The sequence below is a fragment of the Hippoglossus hippoglossus genome, chromosome 9 (genome assembly GCF_009819705.1).
Source record: "Hippoglossus hippoglossus isolate fHipHip1 chromosome 9, fHipHip1.pri, whole genome shotgun sequence".
Lineage (NCBI taxonomy): Eukaryota > Metazoa > Chordata > Actinopteri > Pleuronectiformes > Pleuronectidae > Hippoglossus > Hippoglossus hippoglossus.
Window position 1 is genome coordinate 20,251,744 of NC_047159.1, and position 8,994 is coordinate 20,260,737.

Sequence of the window (8,994 nt, forward strand, 5' to 3'; positions counted from 1 at the left end):
AAGGAAAAGAGGAAAAGAAAAATAGAGGGGTTGAAAAGAACAGACTTGATTTCAATAGCCAGTATTAACAATAGAAGAAAATACTCGAGTGAACAATTCAGTATAGTTATAGAATAAACAAGAGAATAACAGAATAGAATAAAAAAGACTAACAGAATACAACCAAACAGAACAGAGCAATGGAATAGAATATAACAGAGAGTAATAGAGTAGAATAAAACAGAAAGTAATAGAATAGAAGAGAATAGAGAGTAATTGCACAGGATAGAAAAATAATAGAAGAGAAGAGAACAGGACAGAGAGTAATAGAATAGAACAGAGGGTAATATAATTGAATACAACTGAGTAATTGAAGAGGATGGAAAATAATAATACAACATAGAGTAACTAAATACGAGAGTAATAAAATATAAAAGAACAGAGAGTGATATAATATAATAGAACAGAGTCATAGAATAGAATGGAACAGAGAGTAATAGAGTAGAATAGAACAGAGTCATAGAATAGAATGGAACAGAGAGTAATAGAGTAGAATAGAACAGAGTCATAGAATAGAATGGAACAGAGAGTAATAGAATACAAAAGAACAGAGAGTAATAGAATGGAATAGAACAGAGTCTTAGAATAGAATGGAACAGAGAGTAACAGAGTAGAATAGAACAGAGTCAGAATGGAATAGAACAGAGTGTAATAGAGTAGAATAGAACAGAGTCATATAATAGAATGGAACAGAGAGTAATAGAGTAGAATAGAACAGAGTCATATAATAGAATGGAACAGAGAGTAATAGAATACAAAAGAACAGAGAGTAATAGAGTAGAATAGAACAGAGTCATAGAATAGAATGGAACAGAGAGTAACAGAGTAGAATAGAACAGAGTCAGAATGGAATAGAACAGAGAGTAATAGAGTAGAATAGAACAGAGTCATATAATAGAATGGAACAGAGAGTAATAGAGTAGAATAGAACAGAGTCATAGAATAGAATGGAACAGAGAGTAATAGAATACAAAAGAACAGAGAGTAATAGAATGGAATAGAACAGAGTCTTAGAATAGAATGGAACAGAGAGTAACAGAGTAGAATAGAACAGAGTCAGAATGGAACAGAGAGTAACAGAGTAGAATAGAACAGAGTCAGAATGGAATAGAACAGAGTGTAATAGAGTAGAATAGAACAGAGTCATTTAATAGAATGGAACAGAGAGTAATAGAGTAGAATAGAACAGAGTCATATAATAGAATGGAACAGAGAGTAATAGAATACAAAAGAACAGAGAGTAATAGAGTAGAATATAACAGTGTCAGAATGGAATAGAACAGAGAGTAATAGAATGGAATAGAACAGAGTCTTACAATAGAATTGAACAGAGAGTAACAGAGTAGAATATAACAGTGTCAGAATGGAATAGAACAGAGAGTAATAGAATGGAATAGAACAGAGTCATAGAATAGAATGGAACAGACAGTAATAGAGTAGAATAGAGCAGTCATAGAATAGAATGGAACAGAGAGTAATAGAGTAGAATAGAACAGAGTCATAGAATAGAATGGAACAGAGAGTAACAGAGTAGAATAGAACAGAGTCAGAATGGAATAGAATAGAATAGAGAGTAATAGAGTAGAATAGAACAGAGTCATAGAATAGAATGGAACAGAGAGTGACAGAAAACAAAAGAACAGAGAGTAATAGAATGGAATAGAACAGAGTCTTAGAATAGAATGGAACAGAGAGTCATATAATAGAATAGAACAGAGAGTAATAGAGTAGAATAGAACAGAGTCATAGAATAGAATGGAACAGACAGTAATAGAATGGAATAGAACAGAGAGTAATAGAATGGAATAGAACAGAGTCATAGAATAGAATGGAACAGACAGTAATAGAGTAGAATAGAGCAGTCATAGAATAGAATGGAACAGAGAGTAATAGAGTAGAATAGAACAGAGTCATAGAATAGAATGGAACAGAGAGTAACAGAGTAGAATAGAACAGAGTCAGAATGGAATAGAATAGAGAGTAATAGAGTAGAATAGAACAGAGCCATAGAATAGAATGGAACAGAGAGTGACAGAAAACAAAAGAACAGAGAGTAATAGAAAGGAATAGAACAGAGCCATAGAATGGAACAGAGAGTAATAGAATACAAAAGAATAGAGAGTAATAGAGTAGAATAGAACAGAGTCATAGAATAGAATGGAACAGAGAGTGACAGAAAACAAAAGAACAGAGAGTAATAGAATGGAATAGAACAGAGTCTTAGAATAGAATGGAACAGAGAGTAGCATAGTAGAATAGAACAGAGTCAGAATGGAATAGAATAGAATAGAGAGTATTAGAGTAGAATAAAACAGAGTCATAGAATAGAATGGAACAGAGAGTCATATAATAGAATGGAACAGAGAGTAATAGAGTAGAATAGAACAGAGTCAGAATGGAATAGAACAGAGAGTAATAGAGTAGAATAGAACAGAGTCATAGAATAGAATGGAACAGACAGTAATAGAGTAGAATAGAGCAGTCATAGAATAGAATGGAACAGAGAGTAATAGAGTAGAATAGAACAGAGTCATAGAATAGAATGGAACAGAGAGTAACAGAGTAGAATAGAACAGAGTCAGAATGGAATAGAATAGAGAGTAATAGAGTAGAATAGAACAGAGCCATAGAATAGAATGGAACAGAGAGTGACAGAAAACAAAAGAACAGAGAGTAATAGAATGGAATAGAACAGAGTCATAGAATAGAATGGAACAGAGAGTAATAGAGTAGAATAGAACAGTGTCAGAATGGAATAGAACAGAGAGTAATAGAGTAGAATAGAACAGTGTCAGAATGGAATAGAACATAGAGTAATAGAGTAGAATAGAACAGAGTCAGAATGGAATAGAACAGTCATAGAATAGAATGGAACAGAGAGTAATAGAATGGAATAGAACAGAGTCTTAGAATAGAATGGAACAGAGAGTAACATAGTAGAATAGAACAGAGTCAGAATGGAATAGAATAGAGAGTAATAGAGTAGAATAAAACAGAGTCATAGAATAGAATGGAACAGAGAGTAATAGAGTAGAATAGAACAGAGTCTTAGAATAGAATGGAACAGAGAGTAACAAAGTAGAATAGAACAGAGTCAGAATGGAATAGAACAGAGAGTAATAGAGTAGAATAGAATGGAGTCATAGAATAGAATGGAACAGAGAGTAATAGAATGGAATAGAACAGAGTCTTAGAATAGAATGGAACAGAGAGTAACATAGTAGAATAGGACAGAGTCCGAATGGAATAGAACAGAGAGTAATAGAATATAATAGAACAGAGAGTAACAGAGTAGAATAGAACAGGGTCATATAATAGAATGGAACAGAGAGTAATAGAATGGAATAGAACAGAGTCTTAGAATAGAATGGAACAGAGAGTAACAGAGTAGAATAGAACAGAGTCAGAATGGAATAGAACAGAGAGTAATAGAGTAGAATAGAACAGAGTCATATAATAGAATGGAACAGAGAGTAATAGAATGGAATAGAACAGAGTCTTAGAATAGAATGGAACAGAGAGTAACAGAGTAGAATAGAACAGAGTCAGAATGGAATAGAACAGAGAGTAATAGAGTAGAATAGAATGGAGTCATAGAATAGAATGGAACAGAGAGTAATATAATGGAATAGAACAGAGTCATAGAATAGAACAGAACAGAGAGTAATAGAGTAGAATAGAGCAGTCATAGAATAGAATGGAACAGAGAGTCATATAATAGAATGGAACAGAGAGTAATAGAGTAGAATAGAACAGAGTCAGAATGGAATAGAACAGAGAGTAATAGAGTAGAATAGAACAGAGTCAGAATGGAATAGAACAGAGAGTAATAGAGTAGAATAAAACAGAGTCATAGAATAGAATGGAACAGAGAGTAATAGAGTAGAATAGAACAGAGTCATAGAATAGAATGGAACAGAGAGTAATATAATGGAATAGAACAGAGTCATATAATAGAATGGAACAGAGAGTAACAGAGTAGAATAGAACAGAGAGTAACAGAGTAGAATAGAACACAGAGTCAGAATGGAATAGAACAGAGAGTAACAGAGTAGAATAGAACAGAGTCATATAATAGAATGGAACAGAGAATAATAGAGTAGAATAGAACAGAGTCAGAATGGAATAGAACAGAGAGTAATAGAGTAGAATAGAACAGAGTCATAGAATAGAATGGAACAGAGAGTAATAGAATGGAATAGAACAGAGTCTTAGAATAGAATGGAACAGAGAGTAACAGAGTAGAATAGAACAGAGTCCGAATGGAATAGAACAGAGAGTAATAGAGTAGAATAGAATGGAGTCATAGAATAGAATGGAACAGAGAGTAATATAATACAAAAGAACAGAGAGTAATATAATGGAATAGAACAGAGAGTAACAGAGTAGAATATAACAGAGTCATAGAATAGAATAGAACAGAGAGTAACAGAGTAGAATAGAACAGAGTCAGAATGGAATAGAACAGAGAGTAATAGAGTAGAATAGAACAGAGTCAGAATGGAATAGAACAGAGAGTAATAGAGTAGAATAGAATGGAGTCATAGAATAGAATGGAACAGAGAGTAATAGAATGGAATAGAACAGAGTCTTAGAATAGAACAAAGGGTAATAGAATAGAAGAGATGGTAATAGAATATAATGGAATGGTGAGTAATAGATTAAAACAGAGCAATACAATACAATAGAACTGGGTAATAAAATAGAGTAGAACAGAGAGTAATAACATAGAATAGAACAGAGTAATATAATAGAACAGGGTAACAAAATAGAACATAACCAATAGTAATAGAATAGAACATGGCGATAGAATAGAATTGAACATAGAGTAATACATATGAATAAAACAGAGTAATAGAATAGAATAGAATAGAGAGTAATAGAATAGAATAGAATAGAGAGTAATAGAATAGAACATAGAGCAGTTAATAGAACATAGAGTTATAAATGAGATTAGAACAGAGAAAACATAGCAGAACAGAACAGAGTAATTAAATTCAATGAACAGTAAGTAATAGAGTAGAATATAACTGAGTAATAGAATAGCACAGAGTCACAGAGTAGACTAGAACAGATTAATGGGGTAAAATAGAACACAGAGTGGCGGTTCGATCCCAGTTTTCCCCTTTCAGCATGTCAAAGTGTCCTTGGGCAAGAAACTGAACCCCTAATTGCCCCTTCTCATAGAGAAAAGTGCTGCACATAGATGCACTGTATGAATGTGTGTGTGAATGGGTGAATGTAAAACTGTACTGTAAAGTGCTTTGAGTGGTCATCAAGACTAGAAAAGCGATTAATAATTACAGACCATTTACCATTTACAATACATTAGAATAGAACTGAGTAATAGAGAGTAATAGCATAGAATAGAACAGTGTAATGGAATAGAATGGAATAGAGAGTAATAAATTAGAAAAGAGCAATACAATACAATAGAATATAACTGGGTAATAGAATAGAATAGAACAGAGTAACAGAATCGAACAGGGTGCCAAAATAGAACAGAACAAATAGTAATAGAATAGAAAATGGCGATAGAATAGAATAGAACACAGAGTAATAGAATAGAATAGAACAGAGAGTAATAGAATAGAATAGAACAAAGAGTAATAGAATAAAATAGAACAGAGAGTAATAGAGTATAATAAAATAGAGAATAATTGAATAGAATAGAACAGAGAGTAATTGAATAGAACATAGAGTGATAGAATAGATCAGAACAGAGTAATTAAATTGAATAGAACAGTAAGTAATAGAGTAGAAAAGAACTGAGTAAAAGAATACAATAGAGCAGGGTAATATAATAGTTCAGAACAGAGAGTAATAGAACAGAATCAGGGAGTAATATAATAGAACACGGTCACAGAGTAGACCAGAAAAGATTTATGTGGTAAAAATTGCAATACAATAGAATAGAACAGAGTAATAGAATAGAACAGGGGGTAATAGAACATCATATAATAGAGAGTAATAGATTAGAACAGAGCAATACAATACAATATAATATAACTGGGTAATAGAATAGAGTAGAACACAGAGTAATAACATAGAATAGAACAGAGTATTAGAATAGAACAGGGTAACAAAATAGAACAGCACAAATAGTAATAGAATAGAACACCGAGTAATAGCATAGAATAGAACAGAGAGTAGCAGAAAAGGATAGAACATGTAGTAACGTATTAGAATAGAATAGACTCAGAGAGTAATAGAGTAGAATAAAATAGTGAATAATTGAATAAAATAGAACATAGAGTGATAGAATAGATTAGAACAGAGGGACAAAAAGTAGAATAGAAAAGAAAAATTAAATTGAATAAAACAGTAAGTAATAGAATAAAATAGAACTGAGTCATATAATACAATAGAGCAGGGTAATATAATAGATCAGAACAGAGAGTAATAGAATAGATAGCCATAGAAGAGAAGATAAAGTAATAGAACAGAGTAATAGAATAGAACCGAATAAAGAGTAATAGAAAAGAAATGGAGTGGAACAGAACAAAACAGAAGAGTGTAATAGAATAAAACCGAACTAAGAGTAATATAATATAATATAATAGAACATAGTAATAGAATAGATTAGACTCAGAGAGTAATAGAATAGAACAGAGTCATAGAATTGAATAGAACAGAGTCATATAATAGAATAGAGTAGAGCAGATATTGATATAATCAAACACGGTAGAATAGAAGATAAAACATATCTGAAGAATAAAGAATTAATTCCAGAATTTTACTGGAGCAATGAGAAATGAAAACACGTTAGGAGCACGTTAGCACGTTAGGAGCACCTAACTAAAACGGATGCAGTCTAAATACAACAGTCCTGCTGTGTTGTATTATACACAGAGGTGGGTCTGTTATGTACAAATGTTTTTGTTGATGCACATGAGGTGGAAACAAAAAATAGAAACAGCTGTCAGCTTAGCTTTCAACAACACAATATCCTGCAAAATGACCACATGGTTTAATCAGCCCCTCTCTAAAACACTTCATGAAGGTAGGTGTGTTGCAGGACTGTTTTCCAGGACTCCATTCATTTTTGCCTGTTCGTTGAACCTAATGAACTGCAACATAGGTTTATAAATATAAATAATGAAGACTTAAGAAACCAGGGTAAACCAGGTGCACAATAGAGGCAAATCTGGATAGTACATTTGAAAAAATTCTCCACTTTCCTCTGCTGCTCCACTGCTCTGCTGCTCTGGAAGACTGAAGCAGGGCCAGAGCTTCTGAAAGCAGCTTCGTCAAGAGGCAACACAATGAACAGGAGAGCAGAGGAGAGGAGAGAATTATTCACTGATATTCAATGCCATACTATAATATAAAATGTAATACATACACTATATTGTAATATATAAATATAGTATACCATAGTATACATACATGTTTGTATATGAACATTACATTATGTATAGTATAGTAAAGTTAGTATAATATAGCATATTATAGCATTGTATAGTATCGCATAGTGCAGTATAGCATAGCATAGTAGATTATAGTATATAGATAGAGTGTACTAGATTATAGTGGAGTATACCATACATAAAAACACTATTGAAATTACATTTATGTTTAGGCTACTATACTATGCTACCCTAGACTGGACTGGACTATACATAACTGTACTATGTGTGTATAGTGACATTACACTATAAATTACTATAAAATACAATACGCACACATACAGTAAAGTCTGAATGTACTGTCTGATCCTGACAAAGATATCAGGAGGATTGCCTCTGGTAATAGAAATATTGCCAGTCCTCTCAGATGTGTGACGTAAAAGCTCTTTGTAGAGAGATTATCTGTCATTCATGCCCCACATCTGTTTGTGTGTACACACACAGATGGCTGACATCATACCCAACACCTGGATATGACTTTGATTTCCTGCCAAATAGGTGAATCAGGAGGACAGCCACTATTATGGTTATCATGCTCTGGTAATAGTGTAAATTGGAGTCTGACATGTGTGCCCTCTCAGGAATTTAGTTGAAATAGCAGTAAGCAGGTTGACATCATGTTTCATGGTACAGTGTGGGGCAGTATGGTGGCACTGCATATCAAAGAACATCATGGTACTGCACCTAATAAACTGCTAAGTCAGTTTATACATATAAATAAGAGAGCATTAAGAAACCAGGAATATTTAATTATAACTGAAACAAATATGTAAGTTGAAGCTGATGGTATCTAAATTTGATGATGTTCTTAACCTGATATTCATGTTGTTATACAACACTATTATACTACAAGCACTGTATTCAAGTAACAAGAAAACAATATGTATATGTTTGCAATATAGTTTATAGAATATAGTGAAGTGTTCAAGTCAAATGCTGTACGGTATAATACATTGTATTATACATACAAATGTAATATCATTACAGTAAAATATTGAAGTCACTGTGTGTCTTCAGAAGTCCCTTCGAAGATTGTAGAATTACTACAACAATGTAAATAAATAATGCTTTTTTTGCAGTCAAATTACTATGTACAGTATATTGTTGATTGTTAAAAACATGTTATTTACACATAAAAGTCTTAAATATACAATGCACAAAGCTATCAAAGCTATCAAATAATCAGAATTGCTACTAAGAATGCCTGTTGTTTATGTTTAACATTAAATATTAATACATTTTCTGGGGGAAATCTATAGTATAGTATACTATAGCATAGTATAGCATAGTATAGCATAGTATAGTATAGAAGCAGAATGCTCTTTATAAAATTTTATATTCACACTGTAAAATTTAGGAAGATTAACTATGTTATGTTCTTATTATTTATGTGTGGATAAAACACAAACAACCCAAGATTACATCTCAACAAAAACGTAGTGGTATCATTCTACATCTTAATTACATTGCACATGTGTTACTACTTTACAGGTCATTACAAACCGTATCATTAGAGATGTAGAATAGAGTTCAGTGTATTATTTGA